Source organism: Bombus pascuorum, chromosome 15 (genome assembly GCF_905332965.1).
Source record: "Bombus pascuorum chromosome 15, iyBomPasc1.1, whole genome shotgun sequence".
Lineage (NCBI taxonomy): Eukaryota > Metazoa > Arthropoda > Insecta > Hymenoptera > Apidae > Bombus > Bombus pascuorum.
This window is the reverse complement of record NC_083502.1, coordinates 5,274,653-5,299,352: the sequence shown is the minus strand read 5'-3', so window position 1 is coordinate 5,299,352 and position 24,700 is coordinate 5,274,653. Positions and strand designations below refer to the sequence as shown.

The 24,700-nt window shown below is 37.0% G+C and overlaps 1 protein-coding gene across 5 annotated transcripts in view; it reads left to right on the top strand.

Moving 5' to 3' along the window:
* LOC132914504 (uncharacterized) overlaps window positions 1-24,700 on the top strand; it is an 80,384-nt gene that overhangs the window by 22,831 nt on the left and 32,853 nt on the right. The window lies entirely within an intron of this gene.

Sequence of the window (24,700 nt, the reverse complement as noted above, 5' to 3'; positions counted from 1 at the left end):
TTTATAGGTTAGGAAATTTTTAAAAAATTAGAGGCAGGATTCGCGTATATTTATAAAGAATTTCCTCTAAAGAACATTGTTCGTCTTTAGCATTTATCAAACAATTTTATTACGCCTTTCTCTATGAAAACAGAATAAAAAGTTTATTCAGCCTGGTCAATAGCTCGACCTAGGATTTCCATTAGTAGGACGAAGTACTAAAAAGGTAGTAAAAAATTTTTAAAGTCTAATATTATAGTTGCAAATTATATAGTTAGAATATATACTTAGGATCATTTAGGGTTGGATAAATTACATTTATATTAGAGATAATTCTGTTTAAAATTAAAGACGTTTCTACCATAACTCTAATATAATCCTATTCAGTTCCAATATAACATAAGTTCGAAGTTTCACTGGTTAAACATAATCATTTTTCCGCAGTTTTCGTGTGGAACTTGGTTATTTTCTCTGATCGCTACGTGATAAGAATACAAAAGAGGTAGATTGCGTATCGTGAATTATTAATATCGAGGAAAATGTATTCGCCAGGAGAAATGTATTCGCCTCGGTATATATATGCATTCGAACTTGCTTCAAGGCCAGCATTAGTACATTAGTATATTGTATAAGTATAATAGCCAATAATGAATAATAATCGACCCTGATCTTAATTTCTTCCTAACCTCAATTCGTTCTGACGCCAAATTTGGAATTATTACTTTTGATCTTTCGTACGATTGTTATTGTTCGTATTATTGTAAGAAAGTAAATGTAGAGAGGTTAGTTAAAGTTTCGCAAGTTAATTAAACCTAATGAAATTATATCTAATATGTTTACAATGGATTACAAATGGAAACGGTGGATTATGTATTCAGCCACTGCAGACGCGCACTATGCAAGAATGCGCTTTCTTCCTGAACTATTCTGTTGTTTTGTAATTTAGAATATTAGGTTCCGCAGTCGAGTTCGTGACACAAAATATTTCTCAGCGATATTCACAGAAGTAATTTACCTGTACCGCAATGTTTCCTTACCTGAACATGTATTTATAATTTTGCTACACGGTACTTAACCTCAAAGAGAAATACCAAAGTCTTTTTCATTTTAAGGTTAGAAAGTAGCTGCTTTATAAATTTGAAAATATTGATTCGGATTTTAATATAGTCTCTGTCCGTAATTATTTATGCTACAGATAGCACCATTATTGTAAACTAAAGTTGTATAAAAAGATAATAATAGTAACTTTTATTTACGTTTGATAATTTATTCTAGGCAGAATTCTCCTAAAGTTTCCCTGGATAAAAATTCAATTAGTCGTAGTTACTTTAATCAAGTTTATAAATAAAATTCTTTCATAGAATTCTCCAGGGCACAAATCCAACCACCCTAGTTACTTTAATCAAACTCAATTAGTAAACATATTACTAAAACAAAATAACTACGTTTAGCAAATTGTCTGTACTAAGTAACAAACTTAACCCTCTCCTTGTGTTATAAAACTGTCATATAAGCATTCCATTATCTTGTTATTCAAACGTGAGTAACACGATTACACGTGCCACGATCAAAGGTCCCCATATACTTATGTACACAGCTTTCCGTGTTCGAAGCTATTTTCCTTCGTATTTAGTAGTATAACAGAGTTGTACGTTTAGGACTTGACATTGTTCGTTATGGCACAGTCGTGCTAGGGAGTAATGCACCATAGACCCCATGATACGTATCTAGGTTTCATGCTTAGAGATCGTAAGTCACCTTAGAGTTGTCCTAAACAGGTCTTTTCGGAGGTGGATTGCCTGTACAAAATGAGGGAGGACTAATCTCCAAACATAAACTTATAATTTTAGCTAACTCCCTAGATTTATGACCAATTTACCAAATCTCTTCGTGTTTTCGTAATTTCTTTCCAGCATTCTTCCTTTTCCCTAGACTCGACGCAAAAATAAGTTTGACTAATTCCCTATCAAATCTTGATTCATAACCTACCAAATCTTTTTCCGATTTTTCAATTTCCTCGGTATTACTTTCTGGAATAAATTAAATATGATTAATTCACAATCAATAATTTGCTTGATCGTTATTTCATTCCTATAATGCTTTCAATCGTTTTGCACACAGTATGTTTTGTGCGTTCAGTGTTGCCAAAATCGTGGCATGATCGATGACAGCCATTTTAACTATCGTTAGAAATAAAAGATTCTACGATATCAACGAAATAGACGGAAATCTCAACCAGACATTTTGGCACAGGTTCCCCTGAACTATTCTCCCCGTTCATCCAGACAATTCCTGTATAGTGATATCCAACTTTTTCCATTGGTCTTGTCGCCTGTAACTTATGGCGACGCTATAAACGATAAATACACGGGGAAACGAGCGCTAGAATGAAGGAATTTCGTGGCGTCTCCGAGTTCAGAGTTCGTTGAATTGGTGTCTTTCCAGCAAAGCTGGATAAAGCAGACTTGAAATATGGAACACGCGAAATATATTCTGAAGTCAACAAAAATTGAATATTTCATAAATCCAACTCCCTGGTTTCATAGTAATAGGTTATAACCTAACTTATAAAGTGTACAATTCTCTCTACTAATATAACTATAAGTTATATGTAATATGATTTTACATAAAATATTTTGCTATATTTTAATGTAATTACAAGTACATAGAGGAATAATTAGACACGTAAAAAAGGTTTTGTGTTTGTAATTATTTTGCATAAATAACAAATTACAGAATTATTTCTTCTACATCTACAATTGCAATTAAAGGAAGTATTCTATGTAAGTAAAACATGGATTTTATTGTATGGGACAGCAAAAAATAAAAAGTGATGGAGAAAGATTATGGAATGAAAGGAATTCCATATTTTGGAGGTTAGATTACAATCTATAAATGTGGAATTACCACAAGGGTCTGGGTTTATCAAATTTCCATAATTATATTAAAATAACAATTACATTAGATCAAACTATAATCATATTAAAGTACAGAACCTATTTTACGTAAAAAAACAGATTCTATCCATCATCCATAATTCAAAAACTGGAATAATTCCCCGAGCTCTGACAATGTTTTCCGGGAATGTTCGGCTTTCTCCCTCAATTTTTCACCAGACCCAGACACGGAGCACGCTTCACAAAGGAAAAATCACGAAATTTCGACAGAGAAGGGTTTCCCTTTGCTCTAGCTCAGTTCCTCGGTTCCCGCCGAGAGAAAAAGTACAAATGGAACTGCCGTGCAGTGAGCAGAGAGCGAGATGGAGAGAGCCAAAAAAAAAAAAAAAAAAAAAAAAAAAAAAAAAAAAAAAGAATGAATTTCGGAGGCGTACAGGGTCGAACTGAGGAGGCGTGTGCCGCATAAAAATAACTCGACACGATGACATAATTGTAAGTTATTGCTACCATAAAACGACGTACACGTGCTTCGTGAAACGACACGCTGAATGGGTTGGTGAGTCCCCCCATTTATAATTGACCTGTCACTGTTAAGGCGAACGATGCTGTTCTTCGTCCCTCTTTCACGTCTTTTTCTAACGTGTGGGTGGCACGTGATGGATACAAGCAATCAGGATCGTCTGATCTCCGTCTGGTCCAGCCTGTGAAGCTTATTAACGAAATTTGTGAACACGCGCCATCAAGTTACTGCTTAACCATGTTACAAAAAGTGACATCTACCGTTCTCTTCGCAAATGTTAGGTTAAGTAACTGTGTCAAAAGCACTTTGATAAAATGAAAGAAGAATTAAACGGATAAAAAGCCTTGGGAAAAGGTTAAGGTGATTAAGAAGAAAATAAGAGTAGATAAAATGAAAATGCAGTACTGGGATTAGTCAAGAAAATGAAAATACATAGAAAGTCAGAAAAAGAGATGTTTTTTTTCAAATTGAAATTGAAGCAAATTGAATGGAGAGAAAATATTGATTCTAATTTAGGGAATTAAATTAAATGGAAAGTGGATGTAACTCAAGATAACCTAGATGGTCTAAAATTAACATAAGAATTAAGTATACGTGCAATGATATTGAAAACCAACCGTGTCTAATTGCTAAGTCAATCGTATTATCGGCCTTTCTACGAAATCAGCTAATTTAAAATTATTTGATTCTATTGAAAGCGAACCTAACCTAATTCGATGGAATATCAATAAAAAAAAGAGAACCAATTGTCAGTGGCAATTAACCTAACCTTGATCGTCTGAACGCTACAAAACTTAACTACGTTAATAACAATGTTAAAAGGCAAGCAGAATCAATTGCAAGCCAAGAAATCGATTCTAACCTGCGGAATTCAATTAAATTAAAAATGAACCTAACTTAACCTCGCCTACGAATACGTAATTCGCCTGCAAAATAAATTATACTATGCATTTCACAAATATCAGATCCAACAACATCGTGAGAAACGTTTACACTGTCGTGACATAATAAAAAGCCAAGTTCCCAAGAGTGGAAGCGCGCGCGTCGAACGAGGAAGCGAAGAATTCATTATTCATGGAGGCAGGTCAAGCAAGCAATTCCAAGTGGGCGGCCATCGAACTGGCCTTCAACAAAAATGCAACAAAACTAGATTTTTTCGCCCTCTTGGCTCGTGGATAGCATCAGAGGGTGCGAATTTTACCCGATTCGTTGGTGGCGCACTTTTTCACGGCTAGCCTGTTACCTGTGGGGCCAATCACGCCGGCACGAGGCGAAGATTAATTATATCGAGCCAAAGCCAGGGGTTGCCGCTTCTATTAGGAAGTCCTCCTGTCATCGGTCTCTGTCACGCGCGATTTTATCGCGCTCCAGCCTCGAAAACTACGCTCACAGGCCGTACGATCTGATTAACCTTTGTCCACGCAATGCCGACCATCTACCTGATCCAGCCAGGAGATAATAAATTTGCCAATTTTTTGAAACTCTATTTAGAGTGAAGAAAATATCCTTTGATAAATAGTTTTTCATTTTGGGATGATCAGTCTTTAAAAATATTATATTTTTTTATCTTTAGAAGAAAATTGGAATGTTTAAGGTTAGCTGGCACTGTATAGTTATAGGTTACTACAAAGTTTAGATTCAGTTGAGATTAAGTTACTTGGTTTACTAATGAGGAGTTGGAAAACGATACATTTTCATGAATCTTTCTTGTCTTTGGAGGAAAATTCAAGTATCAACATATAGTAAGTACTGCTGAATCGCAGATCGTTCTACAAGACGTGGATTACATTGAGGTTAGATTTTCTAATACGAGATGGTAAATTTAAAAAGCATGTTTCATGATTTTTTTTTCTTTTTTTCTTTGATTTGGTTGTCTTTTTAAGATCTTAGATTTTCTAACAATTAGAATATTAATATTTACTTGGTTGTATCATAGTTATAAGTTATTACAATTTGAATTAGGTTTAGGTTAGGTTCCGATTAAATTACAAGAAATAAATTCGCACAAATTTATCGTTCAAAGATTTATTAAAAAGTTCTGGCAATGAAAAGAACCATATTCTGATCTCCAATATTATGCGAGCTTACGCTATTCTTCTTTTATGTCCGAGAAGCTCTGAGAGAAAAAATCGTAAACTGATATAAAGAGTTGAGGATTGATTCTTCCTTTGGATGAAGTGGGGCGAAATCAAATCAAGCTTTGTGGAGTAATAAATCCAGTTTACTTTACCCTGTCGAGTTTTTATTGACATACAAGCATTTTGAAATAACAAGGTGTATTTTAACAATAATATCGTTATCTTGTGACATGAAAATAACAAGTTTATTTTCATTCCAATTTATTCTTTAACTTCATTCCGACTTTTCAATAAAGCTAGATATTAAATACACAACTTTTTGAATTCAACCTTTTTCTCATGAAGTTTAGTGAGAACCACCCTATAGTTAAACAATTGTATTCATATTCATAAAAAAATACATATCTATATATATATAAATTTATTACAGAGATTTATTAAAAATTGGGAAGAAGATTTATTAAAGATTTATTTTTGCAAATGTTTCTACAGGTGCTCGAATACTTTCGTGAGCCTGTGTATACAACTTTTCAGTTATTATACAGCCTATCTGGCACGTTTAGTACAGGTTAGTTTACATGTGGTACATCGTATCTTTTATTGCAATCAAACGGAATGAATTTTATTACAGCATTATATGTATTTTTATGCGTATCTTTTCGTGTCTTTTAAAACCGTGGCTACAAAACAGTAACAATAATTATTCGCGATATAAACGACGTGTCACGATGTTCTGGTGACACAAATGTCGCGTCACGCGACCGACAGTCCACTTTTCTCGAGTAGTCGCCGTTATCGCGCTGGTTTTTTCCCTACTTTCTTCCTCTTCCTTCTTTGTGTGCGGGTTCGCTTCGTTTTGTAACGAATCTTTTTTTTCTTTTTTTCTTGCTCGATGATGCAAGCAGGGCTGTTAGTTGATTGGCTGCGCCCGGAACAATTGGCACTTCGTAAATTGAGATCATCCGACACGTCGAACAAGAAATACGCAAATAATAGTGGAAACATTAAGAATTGCACTTTCTTTGGAAAACAAAAATTGAAAAAAGAATTTTGTTAAATTTATTATGATTGCTTCCTGCAATAAGCATTGTAAAAAATGTTTATTTTTATTTTTTATATATATATATATATATATATATATATATATATATATTCCGAAGAAGATTCGAATCATCAGAAATTATTTACATTTCAAATATAAAATATAACTGGTTTTATTTTATTATTGATATATAAAGAAATATCTAATGTAGTATCATTAATATGTAATTTAAATATAAAAACATTTTAATTTTGTAAAATAAAATATACTTCAAAATACCAAATGTGTCGTAAAAATATTTTTTTACAATGTAGTCTAATCTAAATAGGCACATAAATAATGCAAAAAGTCAAATATTGGAAAATTATGCTGGAAGCGTCAAAACGTTTCTGTTAGACAATAAATTACCTGTCTGTGCCACTCGTCGTAAATGTAGCAATAAAGGCATCAAAGTGAAATTGTAGAATTGCATCGTAAATAATTCTTGTGAATGTAAATATGCAAGTACAGACTCTTCGTGAAATTTGCTCATGCATGTAATAAGTACAGAATACAATGTTATTTAATTATAGCGTTCCTGTCTGCTTAATTGACGCTTTATTGATTTCTACCAGGTTCATGGTAGAAACAAAATTAAATCTTCACATAAAAGAATGTTTTTTGGATATAATTTAATATAAATAATTATTTGGCACATACGAAAAGGAACAAAATAAAAAAACTGTTTTTTGCAGATACAAGTCTATCGCGGCTAATTATTTAGCGAACAAAAGCTGGCATTTAAATTTTTATAAAAACAACAAGAGGAAAATGACGTGACTCTTGTGTTGCACAAAAACTGGCAATTTGATACATTAACGAATGAAAACTTGTTTTGTACGTTTTACTTTATAATTCCATCGTGAAATTTGTTAAAAGCGTTTTAATGTTTCCCTTGAAGCAGCTTAAAGAATAAAACGATTAACATTTGACAGGATGATTAAAGAAAAGCATAGCATTCTACGTAATAATAGCTGTTTTGGAAAATTACTTTCTCACACTTATTAGTACTTAATTTACGCTTGTAGTAATATTTTTCAAGCCATAATTTCTATACACCGAGTGGACCAAAAGTTTCTAAATAATGTCATTATATTTAACAATGTAGCAAAATTATAAAAAAGTAAGATCTATGTTTATTTCTATATGTTCATAAACACTTCGATTTATAAAAATATAAAAAGAACCATTTGTATCATAAATATCATAATATTTTTTCTACCATAAAAATTAAGGGATATCATACTTATAATTTACCGTAGAAATTTATATCACAATTACAAATAACCAAAAAAGGTATAAACGACGCTCCAGATACCTATTTGCGAAATTGCCCTGAAAATCCGCAAACGCTTGGCAGCGTTCCACTTCCTTTTGTATATTTCACTCTGTAAAAGCATATCCTAACTTTCGACCCATCTGCATCTCAAGAATGAACATCGTACCATGGCAATCTCATCGCCAACATACATGGGACTTACCATCCCATCAGCCATGAGCGTTTGTGCGGGAAAAACCCGATGATGGCGCGACGATCGCGGTGGACATCGAATATGGAGCACACAGAGGGCAGGCTGGTCTCAATAGGTATGAAATTGAATGATTACAAACCACATCGAACGATCGTCCATCAGGAATCCAATTTTACCTCTCGAATCCGTTGTGGCGAAATGTGTCGAGATTCGTCAACCGAATCACCCTTTGAACGAATCGTGGCCGGTAATCGAATTTCGGACCAACATGACCGATTTCGTCGGTTCACTTAGGAGAAAGCGGAAATGAAGCGAGCAGATGCCGTTTTTCCGCCAGGATAGGGTACTAGCGATAGTAGTTGGTTTATCTGGTGACTTCCTCGTGGAAACGAATTCTCCTCGGAGTATTTCGCAAGATTACATCCAAGACCTCGTTACCGTGGTATAAATAGAGCCTTTCTGCTGGCGTGGATTCAGTTTAACAGCCGCGTAGAGTGGCGGCCGCGACGGGTCCAAACAATCTTCAGTCTGTCACGTGTGCTGACCTGGATGCTTATTCAGATCATTGGCGCCGGGTTGTTGCTTCCATCGGTTGCGCCAGGGCTGCACCTATTTCCTCTTCCTTTCGTTCTTCGGTATCAATTGTACAAGAGATAGTAGAAATTTTCGTAGCTTAGCGCACTTAGTTTACTGCTACAAGAGTTTTGTGTATTTTGCTCTAGGAATCGCGGTAGGTTGAAATGTGCTACACTGTTACATTTCATTTTTGCAGGCTACCATATATTGTAGCTTGATCGTTCACATTGTCGAACATTTTTTAGTCTATGCAATTTGTCTTATCAGTTTAATCATTGCAAAAAACTTGGTAGAAACGGGGGTCGCCAATGGCCATCCCGGCAGTCGATCAGTTAAGAGGTGGAAATTTGACAGAAACTGTCAACTTGATACCCAGTTTCGGGGAATCTGGAGCTTGGATGAAAATTTTGGCTATGACCGTGATGGATGGATTTGATATTCGAGTGACAGAAATTTGATCCCGATCGCTTAATCTCTGTCATGTGATGTAAATGATTTGGTCCCAATAGATTAGGTTAGGATTAGAGCGGATCAACACTTTTTCGAATAATTTCACGGAAATTGGGAGGGAGTCTAACAAAAATTATTTCACGATTATGTTCACAATAGAAGAAACTTTGTAATCTGTCTTGCAATGGAATAGCAACAACTGCGAAATTTTAGATTAGTTGACTGTCTATGTATTCGATGCTTTGGGTTGATGGTAAAACAGCCGCAAAAGGATTTGAGCGTACGGCCCTTTGTTTTTGAAAGATGATGTTCTTGGTGCATCAGTTCTTTATGTTTTAAATCCTTTTGTTACAATTTCCAGGCGCAAAATTCTAAGAATGTGTAGGAGTGCTATAATAAATGAAATAAATCAATCAAATGATAAATAATAAATTGATGAAAATAAATTGTAAAAGTTAAACATTAAAAAACACATGATATTAACATTAATGGAATTTATAAAGTACATTAACCTAAAACATCGAATGCATACACAACCAACTAATTCGAAATTTTACAGTTCCTGTCGTCTCTTTGTTAAACCTAACCTCAATCCAAATTCGATCTAATACAATGTCTGACTATATCAAATTCCAATCAAGTTTCACTTATTTCCACCAATACCAACGACATTGCCAGTTTCGTGGTTTCAGTTGAAACCTCGTCTTCCGCCACACCAATAAATTGATAAACAAAATCGATACTGTAAATCACGAATGCGTTGCTGTTCCACCATGAAATTCCAGTGTCGTCATGAATTCTTTATAAGGACGCGTAGTATTAGCCTATCCTGAAACCAGCATTCGATGTTTATTGCTTTCGATATTAGAAAATTCATTGGGTCGCTTGAGGCCATAGATTTACAACGAGAGCCAGGCTGGATCATAATTTTGCCAACTGGCGAGCCGAGCATGTTTCCATGGTGTGCTACAAAGTGGAAGGCTGAAAATCTAGGAACGATTTTATGAACGTTGCATTCATAATTGAGGACTCTCGTTCCGAGGATCTCAAGTGACATAATACGTTGGATGAGATACGAATCAGAGCTTATACAGGGTGTTTCAAACTTCATCTTTGAAATCAGTTAGGTATAGAAAGAAATTGCATGAATGGTGTGAAATGATAGATGTATCCACGTTAATGTTGCACACTTTTATACATTACCTTGATTCAAATGGAAATTTCCATTTGCAAATGGCACATGTAATCTCGCTGCTTTCATATAGAACTGCGAACTTTTGTGCATGCTAATCATTGCAGTCCTTTTTTGTTTTTGGAAAATACGAAAATACCTTGAGCATTAAGTGTAAATTTTATATAACTTATTTGTCTAATTGCTAATAGTATTTTTTAGATCATTTTCTAACATTTAAATTTGTATTACGTTGACATTAAAATTTGTAGAACACCCGGTATAATTTTCTCTACTCTATTCAATTTAATCTTTTATTTCTTACGAAAGGTGCCAGAATCTCGTAAAATATAATTTTCTTTCGAAGATCAAATCCTTCTGTATATTGAATTTTTCTAAAAGTACAATTTCTCTCAGTCTTTTGAATCGCCCTGTACACGAAAACTTATTCGTCAAATTGCCGAATGAATGACGTGGATTAGCCAGAAAATCTATCTGGAAATTCATTTTCTTGCCATCTGCAACCAAATACACGGTCGTTGGTTTCAACCAAATTGCAGCCACGTGATCAAGATTAATCTCCACTCGAGCGAAACATTTACAAGATCACAAGCAATTTAGTCGTATCGCAACTTTCTCAAAATCGTTTTCCCCAGCGCTGGGTTGCTTCCCTTCTAATTATTCCACGGGAAACAGCGGCGCGTGTATACGAAATTAGCGAAAATGTTATCAACTACGTTACCTACAGTAGGTAACAAGACTCGATGTAAATACCATTCAAGGTTATTATTATAAAGTTCTCTTCGATCAAATGGATCGTAAAATGTTGCAGGATGTTAAAGCAGGTACATGCAACGCAGAGACGTATGTATGATAAATGAAGATCTCCTGAGATCTTTTATCGTCTTTCAGAACTTTGCAGACATATTGGGATCTTTTAATTATATATTAGGGGACATCTTGGAGTATTTTATTACCATTTGAGGTCTCTCAGAGAACCTTCAGACCTGTTGGAACTTCTCAGCATCCTCTACTAATCTCATTCGAAATCCCTAAAATCCTAGAGCATTCGGTTCCTGAACTAGTGAAAACGACCAATCCGTGTTCATTGGACGATGCACGTAAAATCGAAGGTACAGTGTCAGGCAATTTTTATTGCTCATCCCGATGTAATTTCATTCAAATCGAATCCGCTGAAGCGTTTTACCAACCATACAGATGTCGTTATTATTCCGGACGTTGGCTAATGGAATTTCATGGAACGTAGAGTTCCATGTAAATCGATTCCCTTTTTGGATCCTGGCAAACTTTCGAAATTGGACATCGAGACATAGTCTTTCAACTATGTCTAACTCTCGAACAATAGAGGATATTTAATTTTCAGGTAAAATTCTGCATTCCTCTGCAATTTTTTGTTTGTCCGAGAAATTCAATAAAATCCTCTGACGACAAATAAAATAGCTAACTAAAGTTACGCTTGAAACTAGCCAGTCGTCGGAATTCTAGAGAAAGCGCATTTTAATCCCACGAATGGTCCAACAGCAAACTCATGTCTCGTGGTCGGTAACCCCTGACATTTTGGTAACTGTTTCATAGATCTCTAAGCGAAGTAAGTAAATCGGTAGAATGTGGGAAGTGGAGTGAAAGAAAAGTAGACGCAGTAGGTCAAGAAGCGAAGCTACAAGTCAGCGGATCACCGAGTGAACTGATTCCTGGTAGCTAAGGGTAGCCACTTGAGGAAGCTTCGAGTATACCTTTGAGTAGACCAAGTGGACCAAGTAGACCAGCGGAGTTTGCAAGTAGAACAACGTAGAATAGATATAAATTTACATATCAGGACATCGTTAACCTGTTAATTGGCTAGTCACTTAACTAGACACTCCTGTCAGAAGTTCTTGCTCCACTGTTGAAAGAGCAACGAGGAGAGACTCGTTCATATTATTTCACACTAACCCTTTGTATAACAAGGTATTTCTAATAGGAATTGTTGAAGAACTTGTTATTGCGAAGACTTGCTCTCAACAGAATCTCAGTGCTCGCCTCTTTTGAAGCAGACATTTAAGCAAAGGCCACAATGTAAGCTTCGAGAAACGTATAACAAGGTTTTTCTAAAAGGAGTCCTCTTTCTCAACGAGAGGGCTGCAGCCAAGCCTTTAGACGGAATTTCACTGACGACAGAAAGTCTAAATGCCACCATTATTGGGAAATATGTTACAAAATTCAAATCACCTAACGTAGCCCCTAAACCACACTTTTTAGCTATGCATCCAAGAATGATACATTAATAAACTCAATATATTATTTATTAACGGTTAAGATCAGATAATGAAACAAATTGCTAGCCATCCCAATGGAAAAGGTGTCCTACGAGAAATCTATTTCCAAGAACCAACACAGGTACCAACAGCACTCAAGAACACGTGTCCGAAAACACCATCCGAAGCTACGTATCTGATAATCTGCAAACTCCAAGTCCAATAGACACCAACCATCAGAACAATGCCTACCCTGCAATTCCTTGTTGCCTGTTAAGGCACGAAATCGCGTTACACGCTCCTCTAATCCCGTCTAAACTGAGCCATAACACGAACAGGTAGCGCGCGCGCGTCACAGTCAGACAGAGACAGAGTATGTACTTCCTGAAAGCTGGCACCGACTTGGGTTCACGGGTGCCAAGGTCGGGCCGATCGTAACTCGCCAATGAGAGAGAAAGAGCCAAGTACAAAAGACGGAGCATCGTTCGTTGTCCTCCGTCAAGGCCCTCTCCCTCTTGCATCCGCAGGTCGTCGACTGTGTCCAGGTGTAACCCGGAAGGTTAACGAGCTCGTACAGCAAAGGTCGGTGCAGGTTATATTTAATAAAGGAGTCTGGTTGCCACGGTAACTGCGAGGTGAACGAGCGCGGTATTGATTCAGCCCACCTGAATTCAGGTCAACCCCTGACTCCAACACCTTGTGGCCGTGTTACATCGACGGAGAGGCACCGGTCCGTTTCCGTTGCGTTCCCCCAAGCCTACCACCGTTGGATCTCTCCCCCGACCTTCGACCAGTCCCCTGCTCCTCGCCCCTCGCCTTGTTCCTATCAATTCCAAGCGCGAGACACGCGACCGCTATGCATTATGGATGTAGTCCATCTTGATAGGGGAGCCGAGGGACCCACGACTGCCTGCCTAGCTAGGCCCCCTGTTTGCTCCCGGATCCTCGTTCTACCAGCTCTTTCACGCGGCCGTACGAAGGCAGACGTGTCGTGGCAGGTATATGCGATTCGTATCTGATGATAGGATACGAGGCAGAGGGCAGAAGACGATTAGGCGAGGGGATGCTGGCAGGTCTGATTGCTTACGTTTGATAGACGACGCAATTGCAAAGATACGCGTGTGTATCGGGAGAGAACGTGTCACACACAAGCGAGTGCAGAAGTACTGTATCAGGCGAATGTCTGGCCTTTGGATATACCTTGCTATCATGACTTTTGAGAATCTGGTTTACACAATAGCACAGCTAGACAAAAGGGGAATGGAATATATTAGGTTGTCCGGAAAGTTTCTTTCGTTTCATAAGGATGATAATAGATGAACGAAAATATCTGTTTTATATTATTTTATTGAATTGGGTATTTATTCTATTTCTATTATTACGTCTATTATTAATTAATCTAATTTTAATAACTAATGGACATTTTATATATATTTTTTAAATTTTAAATTAATTAATAATTAATCTAACTCTATTATTGCGTCTATTATTTCCTAACAAAACGAAAGAAACTTTTCGTTTTATACCTAGTAGATCGGATACCTTCTGGACACATCTCGATGTCATCGTGTGAGAGAAGACTCTGTCGAATAGCCTGGACTGAGATAAGAATCGGGTGTCGATTAAGGATACGAGATGAGCGTTTGCTGGTAGCTTTTTTTAGCTTTGCAGGTATTCTTGCTTCACCTGTTTCATTTGACTTTCTTAGGCCGGGTTTTAACACTTGGTCTTCGCAGGCTGTTTGGAGTAGCTCTTTCTCCTTTCCAGGCAATTGCGTTGCAAGTGGAGCTTCTTTGGTACCAGGCAATTTCTTTGGCCAAGCTCGCCCTCAGCTCTTTCACGTGGACTCATGTGGTACTTGATGTTTGATATATGTTTGAGTCTGTGTCACCTGTAGAAGAGAATTTTCAGAGAAATTTCCACGAGTTTTCCGTTGTTTTTATCAATTTGTTCCACTTGGTTTTCTCTCTTTCGGGACAATTACCGTGCGAGTGGAATACACAATATAAAGTTTAATTAAACTCTTCAAGTTCCAGTAATTAAATTTGTTAAAATTAACTATATAATAATTTCAGTAATGCAACGTAAATTACTATACTCAACTATAACTCAAAGATATTATTCCAGGGCTGTATATAAATTGTATGTGAAATGTAATCGCGTCTCGTTACATGAATCGCCCTCTTTAAAATAACGAGACGGTGATAGTGAAAGAAACATACGCCAAGAAACCTCCAAATCTCATCGTCATTTCCGCTTCTGATTCAATAGTTGAACGATTCAAAGTTGAACGTGTCTTGATCGCGATAAGAGACACGAAGAGGGTAGTAAATGTTCAGCGACTCGACCACGATAAGCGTAGCTCGCTGACAGCAATTAAAGCGAATTCATTCGCTGGGACACATTCGTCCAGATGTTTTTCCCGATCGATTTCATCCGCTTCGGCAAGTCCATCGGTTCGTAAAATATATTATGGAATTATTGGAGCGTTTGAAAAGTTCAGTAGAGTATCGTGGGACCGCAATTAAATGAATTAATGTGGACCGGTTTCAAAATCTGTACATGCTTGAATAATTCCTGTCCGTGAAGCTGGTCATTATTCCGGCAGAATTTTTTTCTTTTCTTCTTTTCAATAAGAAAAAGAAAATAATGTGGTTAACGTGGATTTGTATCGCTGGAATACTACGTGCCCTCGAAAAAAATGTATTCACCCGAATGGTAAAGGTGAGGTATTTCGTGTGGGATAAAAACGACAATTTTAAGATCTCTCAAGACGTCTCCATAGAGAATCTACGTTACGTAAGAGAGTTTAATGTGAAAAGGATTTGGTGCGATAGAGATTTTAGTATTTTCTCAGTGTACAATTGAAGACGTCTTGTGTAAGTATGAGAAATCTCTATATCTCGGAGAAGATACAGTAAAGTAGTAAAAATAATAGAAATAATGTAGAGAATAGGAAGAAAAATAAAAAAAGAGGAGAGTGGAAGGATGAAAGAGAGAGAGAGAGAGAGAGGAGGAGGAGGAGGAAGAAAATGAAAAGAAGAGATGGGAAGCAACATAAGGCTGGGAAGAGAAGAAAGTTATGAAGAATAAAAAGGATAGAAACCCTTAGTGAATACTTAAGTTTGTTCTTGCTCATTTCAGAGTCGAATATCATGTAACACCATCCCCTCATCCATAAGTCATGCTGCGACTTAACCCATCATAATCAAACTTGGACTTTCTTACATATCTCTTTTTTTCTTCTATTTTTATTGAAAGAAGATATCGACCGTTTCACTTAAATTACATTTATATTACGATAAAAACGTCGATAAGTAGCCGGGAATTGTTTTACATTTTTATCTTGCAGGAAAATCTAGAACAGTAAAAAAAAAAAAGAAGAATAAAAAATAGGCCGAACATAAAAGATCCAGATTGCCTGTGAAAGAATGTGAAAAATGATGTCTGCAATACGTTGAAAACACTTACGACATACCGCAACAATAAAACGAACGATACTGTTTGTAAAAACGATAAAAAGAAGAATTCCACGAAATCTGCGAACTCTTTCGAAACGGTAAACAACGAAGCCAAACGTAGCGGGGCCATTAGGCAGATAATAAAATTTAGGATGGCTTCTAAAAATGAAAACGTAGGCAGAAGCCGTGGCGAGGTTTCAGCTTACATGGAAACTCGATTAAACGACAGGACGAAATAACGTCGTTAAATAATGCCATTATGGTCAGCCATGGTCCGCTGATAAATCAATCGATCTGTAACGATAATTGATAGGGCGTAGCGTACAATCTTATTAGAATTACGGATTCCCGGCAGAAACTTCGTTTTCCGACGTTCTAATCGGGAATTTGAATGCCTCGTTGCTCGTGTTGCATCGTATAATACGAAACATTGGTATGACTTGTAGAAGATTCGATTCATAGATCAGAGGGAAAGTTGGCTCAAACGTAATTAAAACCTGACCTGATTACTATTGAAGTAGGATCAGAAACACCTAGAAATCAACTACGAATCTAATGTAAACCTAACCTCAAATATTGATTTGGCAACTAAGTGATTGCGGATTTTGTCAATACCACCTAATGACAACACCCGCAATCACTTAGTTGCCAATACAACAAATCCTAACCTATATAATCGAAACATAATGCAAAAGAAAGCGAAATGTAATCTAAACTGAAATGACTTGTAATTCAAACGTAATTTAAACATAACCGTGTCAGGTTTCATGAAATTCGTATAAAATTGATCGTACGTGCTATTAATTCGATTTAGCGAAGCAAATTACGGACGAAGCAACGAAAATCTGATTCTGAATTACAATAATAGTTATAGCGGGTTTGGAGCAGATATATCACTGGATCGGTCGTTTAAACAGAAATTAGTTTTAGATGAGGTAAGTTAAATTAGGTTAAACCAGATTGATGTAGATTATTTGCAGGTTAGGATTCAGTTTAGATCACACTTTCGGTACATTTGGCACGAGTTAGTATTAACTTGTGTTTCGTCTCAATGCGGTTCTGCCTGCTTCCGAGTGGATATTCTTAGAGTTAGGTTAGGTTCGAAGTGTTTAAACTGCTAACCATTTAGCTAGCTTCTGTTTGGTTGATGTTAGGCCTGAAGATTATTTCGTTTTCAGCGTGGATCATTGCCAACGAATATTCACCATAAATTTATCTCCCATGCAAATTCACTGAAACCGCGGTATCTTCGATAAACTGCCTTTTTAAAACATTATCCGATAGTCATCGCTTTAATTCACGATTGTATTGGCCATCGTGGCTATACGTGATACCACAGCCCAAATTGGTCAGCCTTGATCAGTACAATATTCCCATGCACTTGGCTAGATCGAATGGTATTCCAAAGCATCGTTTGCTCTCCCATTATCCAACATAATGTGTTAGCGAACGAAACGTGTGTGTTCGTTTCTGCGAGCATCGCTTCAATCCTACAGAATCGATCCAGGGATTCAAGAGTATGGTGAAACATATCGACACGGTGATACCTATCGAATGATGATTACACAGTATCGCAAATACTAATTTGTTAAGTGACATGGTTCTGATGGCGAGCTAACACGAACGAGCAAGAGAGCAGGAAACTGAGTAAATTGTACGGAAGTTTCATGCCACTGTAATTACTTGCTCTATCCTCGCCAGCAGCTGCATTAATGGAGCCCCATTAAGCTTTATAATAATGCACAGTTTAAATAGACGGTTGACCTTTTCCTGGCTCACTTTGCTCGAGGATGTGTCCAACAGTAGAGAATCGCTGCTTTCGAATCTTTGATAAAACCTGCCGGTATCGGTAAACCAATTTTGCCAATCATGTTCACTTGCAAGTTTTAGGAAAAATTACAGGAATCTGGGTCGAGGTATCTTGGAAATGAAGTTGCTTGTCCATTTGAATTAGATATGAAAATTTCGAACGAGCAGAAGCAAAACTTTGACGTTGAGGGTATTGAGAATTTAATAAAACTCGGACGGAAGAAAGGAGAATGAAAAATATACTGGAAAGAAGATAATGCAAGGAAACAATGAGTTTTTCGATAGTTACTTTATTAGAACTTTTTCTTATTCAAATTACCGGAACATGCAAAATGTTGAGGATATTTTCAACTAAATTTTGTCTACAGAGTGATCTCCTCCTGTCACATCCTGTACAGAATTTCTAGCATCGCAACAAAATCAGACCATCTAATCCCGAAACAGTGGAAGTATCAAATTCAGGTTAAGCAATATAAAATAAACCCAGTAAAACGTCTGTAATTCGAACCATCGGTTGATACACTCGAATTCTACGAAGCTGACAGCACTTGACCTAAAGGATTGCACTCGAACGTTAAAACTGAACTGCTTGAACGTTCGAGAATCCTCTCATCCGACTGTCCCTGTTCTCCACATCAATTTCACAACGATCTTTTCTAGATCAGCAGCATCCAAAAATATCGCTATACGACTCTTCGCTACTTCCATGGGAATTACTTTTCCATGATGGTTATGAGAGATTTAGTGCGACGAGACCAGAATATAGGGCAACCTAGTAGTCAGTTTAATTAAACAAAGCAGTATACCAGCATAGAACAGGGTAATTGATGCTGTTCTTGCACATTTCATATTACACGATGTAGTCCAGTTTCACCTTATGTCAAATACTACTTGGAAGTGCAATGTCTCAGTCGCAAAGGGTCCCAGATTCCAAGCGTGGCTGTGATTCAATTGGGCCAAAGTAGACGACGTCCGGCCGAAGGACGAATCGCCTACTTTTCCGGGTGCATCGCTGGGCCAATGGGAATTTCGTCATTCCTTCTATAATTACAGTCGCCTTCATGACGCCAGATATCAAGGATGAGACTCGAGAGATTTCGGCTAAAATTATCGGGGCAATTACCACGCGCTCTAGCCAAGCCTCTAGGAAACTAAGAGACCGAGAACTCCTGGAGAGTCGAGGCCTTGGGCTGTAATCCACGGAAGTTGGACCTTCCGCGTGTAATCTAGCCAAGTTTCGCTTTTCTTTATCTGTGGCGATCCAACCACGTCAGAAGTTTAATCCTTCGTAGACATTGCTGACGGGAAGCCTCGCCTTTATCGCCTGGCACCTAATACATCTTCTGCTTCTCTCTCTGTCGTACAAAATATACCTAATCTTAGGAACCTCTAGGGTTATTGACAGGTTATTTCTAGGGTTTAGCGTGTTTGACTTTTTCCTAACTCCAGATTGGTTATAGGATAATCCGTTCAGTGGCCAGGCCAATAGCATTTGGCATAAACTGAATTGGACTTTGTTCTATAACTGTATTATTTATAACTGATTTATCTTTTCGGAGATTGCCTCATATTGTGGCCTTGTTTGACCTAACCTGTATCCTCTGCGGTATAATCTGATAAATCCGATGTTATTATCAGAAGTATGTAATATATGAAATCTTTAGGTTTATCGAGTGGTTCTCTGTTTGCCTCTGTTGATCAGTGGTTTAGTTCTTTTCCCAGTCTAGATTGAGGTTAGGTTAATTTATCTAGTGGTAGGCTTAATAATATTCGACACGGACTGAATTGGATTCCCTTGTGTAGTATGGAAACTGATTCAAACAACGTACATTCTGATGTTTAATTAGGCTAATTGGGTTGCCAAATTTAGTTCTGATCTCTTCTAGTCTAACCTTTCGTGTCTTCTAATCCATCTGATAGAGTCCTGTCAAAACTCCTGTCAGTGTTATATCTGATTTGGGGAACTTATTTCAAGCTTATTGACAGATTTATTTTCGGGCTCCCTGACGCTAGATTGATTCTGGATTAATCTCTAGTAAATAATCCCTAGGAAAACCAATAGTATTCGTCAGGGACTAAACTGGCCTGGGTTGTGTAATATGAAAAGTAGGAAAATTGCATCATCGACACAGATCTATCTTAATGTACTATTTTGTTTGACTAAGCTGACTAGGTTGCCCCATATCTTGGCCTCGTTTACCCTAATCTATATTCTTTGCTATCTTATGATCAGCTGGATAGAATTTGGTTCTGTCCTCAAAACTAGATCTGACCCTTCCAAGCTTTCTGGTTTTTAACTCTTCTTTGGATTTATCAACTCCTAACTTGAACTGAACTATGTATCCATTAATAAAGCTCATTAGACGTGACGCGAATTTATTTAAAGTCCATTTTAAATTGTAAAAGTTGGAAGAGCTGATCTGTCTTCATATACGCTTTGTCTGACCTAATTTCTCATGATTGATCTGATAAACTTTGATCACTGTACTATCGCAAACTTATTATACTTCTATGTATTTAATTCTTCTCTGATGCAAAAGTAATCCATTGGTTCATATAAAAATTGAAAAACAAATGAATGAATTACACTAATGACGATGACTTATCTTTGGATATTGCATTATTTGTAGTCTGTTTTCACATTTTCCAATCAAACGATCGATCCAGTGAACTTTAACAGATTTGATCCTGCGTCTGAATCCAGGACTTTTCAATTCTATTTCCTGATCCTGCTGCTTCGTCCAACGATTCTTAATTTTTCGTTGAGCTAAGTCTGATCCTGGATTAAACCTCCTAGTGGTAGATCCCACGGTGCTCGCCTAATCGACTCTGTCTGCCTTGACTGAAACAGTTGAAACTGCAAACTGGCTAGAGAATCAGACTAACAACTCCATTATCCTTTATCTATCTCGCGTTCTACCTGGCAAATTGAATCCTTTGTTGTCCTCTGTACCCTCCACCCTCGCGTAATCGCTTCATATTTTTGCGAGGCCCTAGCGACCTGTAAAGCTACTGAACGACTTTTAATGCCGTCTTAATGCACGTGCTATTGACCTCATCTCATCCCCAATTTCACTGATCCCACAGGATGATTCGCAATTTAGGGTGAACGTTGAAAGAAATCCTTTGATCCCGATGAGAATTGGGACACAGAGTAATCGAAGTTATGCTGCATGTATTTTGGATACAGCTAAATCTCTGCTTGTCACTCGTTACGTGTCCTCGATGATTTTTCATCAGTGACGCACTTGTCTGAGTTAAATGGTGCGATTTAAAGCGCCATTTATATGATATCGTGTGGGTAACGTTTTGATTAACGTTTTGTTTAACAGGTTCTATGTCAGTTCAGTCAACCGTTGCACAGCTGCCATAAACGATTCATGGCCACTGGTGCCTCGCTCGACGATTAGCGAAATTTTGGCTGCGGATCAACTGTCACGCGACTGTTGCACTTCCTGACCATGGGACGTTTGCATTCCCCCAAGTTGTTGTCACTGCACGTGCACTGAAAATAGATTACAGCACTGACTTTATGTAGCAAAGAACTTTGAAAAACTCGTGGCTGGTCGCATAGCTTAGATTTTCGAGTACGTGGATCAGATCTACCTTCCAAGGTCATCTTATCTTCAGATTTATGGAAGAATAGGTCGCGGGATCGATCAACTTGCCAGGGATATTTTTTAATTCCTGACCTAACAGTGAGGACGCACAACTCTAGCTACATTTGCAACAAAATCATCTGAAACCAGAGAAGACCAGGCTTTCAAGACTCGAGTAAAGGAAGCTTCTTTATCGTCGAACATTCTCCGAGTACAACAAGCTGAAAAAAATCGAAGACAAAGCTTTGCCGATGGCGTTAACAGGTTTCATGTGTCCGCGCGATAATTCACAGCGCCAGGAAAAGTCGGAGATCGAGGGAGATCGGGTTCGGATTACTTGATCCCGGCCACATTAATCGACCAGTCATCCATCATATTTCACTGTTGATCCACGTAAGCCACGCGTCACCACACATCCTCTGGAAATGATCGCTCCATGGTCCACGTATCTCGGAGATACGTTACACGGTTGTAATTCCTCACGATATCCGAGCAGACGGGACGAACTGCGATACAATAAATCGTCCTGGCTGCGTTGCTGCTCCCGTGTGTCCCAAAAATGTATCCCAGTTCAGCTCAAATTGCACATTTTTTCAGACGATTTTTCAACCGGTTGCAGACAGTTGGTTTTTTCATTTCCTTTCTACGTTGGATTAAAGTTGGAGACGTCATTGCAGTTAAAGAGCTTTTTTAGAAAATGGAGTTATAAATTCTATTAAATACATGCGTAGCTGATACTTGATCAAACACGATCAAACACGATCAAACTCTGTTTCCTCTAAAACAAAATTTTGTCTTGAAAAGAGGAAACGTTCTTCCATATTGCCACAATTTTAATGCGAAGTATACGCAGAAATTTCTTAGCCTTTTTCATGGCCATTAAGTACATGCGTAGCTGACACTTGACCAAACACGATCAAACTCTGTTTTCTTCAAAACAAAATTTGATCTTGAAAAGGGGAAACGTTCTTCCAGATTACCACAATTTTAATGCGGAGCATATGAAGAAATTTCTTGGTCTTCTTCATGGCCACTAAGTACATACGTAGCTGACACTTGACCAAACACGATCAAACTCTGCTTCCTCCAAAACAAAATTTGGTCTTGAAAAGAGGAAACGTTCTTCCAGATTACCACAATTTTAATGCGAAGCATGCGAAGAAATTTCTTGGCCATATATGAGCCACGGTATTTATCCATTGAAAACGCGTTTAAATATAATCGAATATTTAATTTGGTCTTGATTGGCGTGACAGAGGTACGGTAAACGCGAAATCCAGGGAACTTGAGACGACGTCTCGCGTTTATCATCTTCGTTATTCGCTACGAGCATAATTAACGGTTCTTTGGAATTCGATAGTCGACCCCCCGCGGGCTAACGCCTCCCGCCCTTTCAATTAACCCTGTCACGTCAATTTTCATGCGACGGGGCGATCGATATCGCCTCTGGCGAGGCAAATAAGCTTGATGTCTATTTGCCAGGGATTAGGAATTACCCTCGTTAGAGTGTTCAATAGTTAAGAACCTGCTCGTCTTTTGCTACCTTGAATCCGAACCTTCAACACGCTCATTCCCATAAACCCAGCATTTTTTCCTTTTTTTCTTTGCACCGCAAGAATTTTTAAACTATTTACTCAGAGGCACCATCTTCCTTCCCTTAGATCGTCAAAGAAAAATGATAATATCTCTGTGAATGGTGCGTCTTGGAGCAAATAATTATATTCATTGGTGTGTTTGAGAATCTCAACAATCGCTCTATACGTGCCATGAGAGGCAAAATGATTGCAAACCACCGCTATAGACACGTGTTTTGAATGATTTAATTCCAAGTAGTATTTTTTAACGTGATTGCACGAATTACAAATTATAGCAAACAGTTAAATGCAAAAGAATCCTCAGCCTAAATATTTGTCGAGTACGTGAGTCCAGTTTTGACGAAGAACATAGTTGCAGCTGTTGAAAAGTAGCTCATTTTGATGGCAACGTGTGTATTAGATAAGTGAAATCTTATTGCATTTCGTCGACTGTTTGCTGTTCTTAACTATGTTCTGTGTAGTCTGACAAGTAGAATTAAATCGGTAGTAGAATGAGACAGGCAGTGTTCAGACTAGTAGAATAGGACGGTGGTCTGACCCGAAGTAGAGTAAGACAGACAGTGATCGGATTAGTGTCACTTACCTGCAGTCTAAAAACTTTCTTCCTGATTTCTTGTTGTTCCTTGTCTCGGATCAATAAAATTTTCTAACTGCTGAGGATTACAGCGTGACAAACCATTTGATAGGAAAGGATGTAATTTATCTTTCTCGTGATCCCTTGCTGGCTCAGAATTGGGTGTAAAGGGATGACCTTGAGATATAAACGAAAGCCCGTGAGCTTTTATTATTCGTCGATTGTATTGAATGAAATTTAACGTAAATATATAACAAATAATAAATGTACAGGGATAAATATATAAATTGGGGAACGTTTATTTATTAAATATTAATTTTTTTATGTAAAAAATTTTATTTCTTGTTTAATAGTATAGCATACTATTTTTACAATGTAGGATTCAATCATTTTTCTACAACTGCATAATTCAGAATTTGTAAACATATTGGGTTGGCAACTAAGTGATTGCGGATTTTGTCAGTACCACCTAATGACAAAAATCGCAAATATTTAGTATTATTATTATCTGCATTATTTTATTTATAGTATATTATTATTATTATATTATTATATAATTGTTATATTATATTATATTATTATACTATATTTATAATATTCTTATCTTGACAAATTTATTATTGTTATTCGACCTAATTTAGGTGGTGCCATTAGGTGGTACTGACAAAATCCACAATCACTTAGTTGCCAACCCAATAGAATGGCTTCCGAATTTTTATTTTATCTTTAAGCAATAATTATAAACTAAATTAGGTCGAATAACAATAATAAATTTGTCGAGATGAGAATATTATAAATATAATATAATAATATAATATAATATTTTAATTATATAATAATATGATAATAATAATATACTATAAATAAAATAATAATAATAATATAACTCCTTTATTATACTTTATTTATATGGAGATATATTATAATATAATATATATAATATAATAATATAATAATAATAATATACTATAAATAAAATAATGCAGATAATAATAATACTAAATAATAATTGGAAATAAAACGTTGAAGATAAAAAAGGTGAAATAGAAAGCCGAGAGTTGAAAGTGGAAGAGGAGTAAAAGCTGTGACGGGAAGAGTGGACAGATTATCGATCAGGCTTACAGCTAATTATTTTACGATTGACCTGATGGCTCTATATTCATCGGTCATCCATGACAATTCA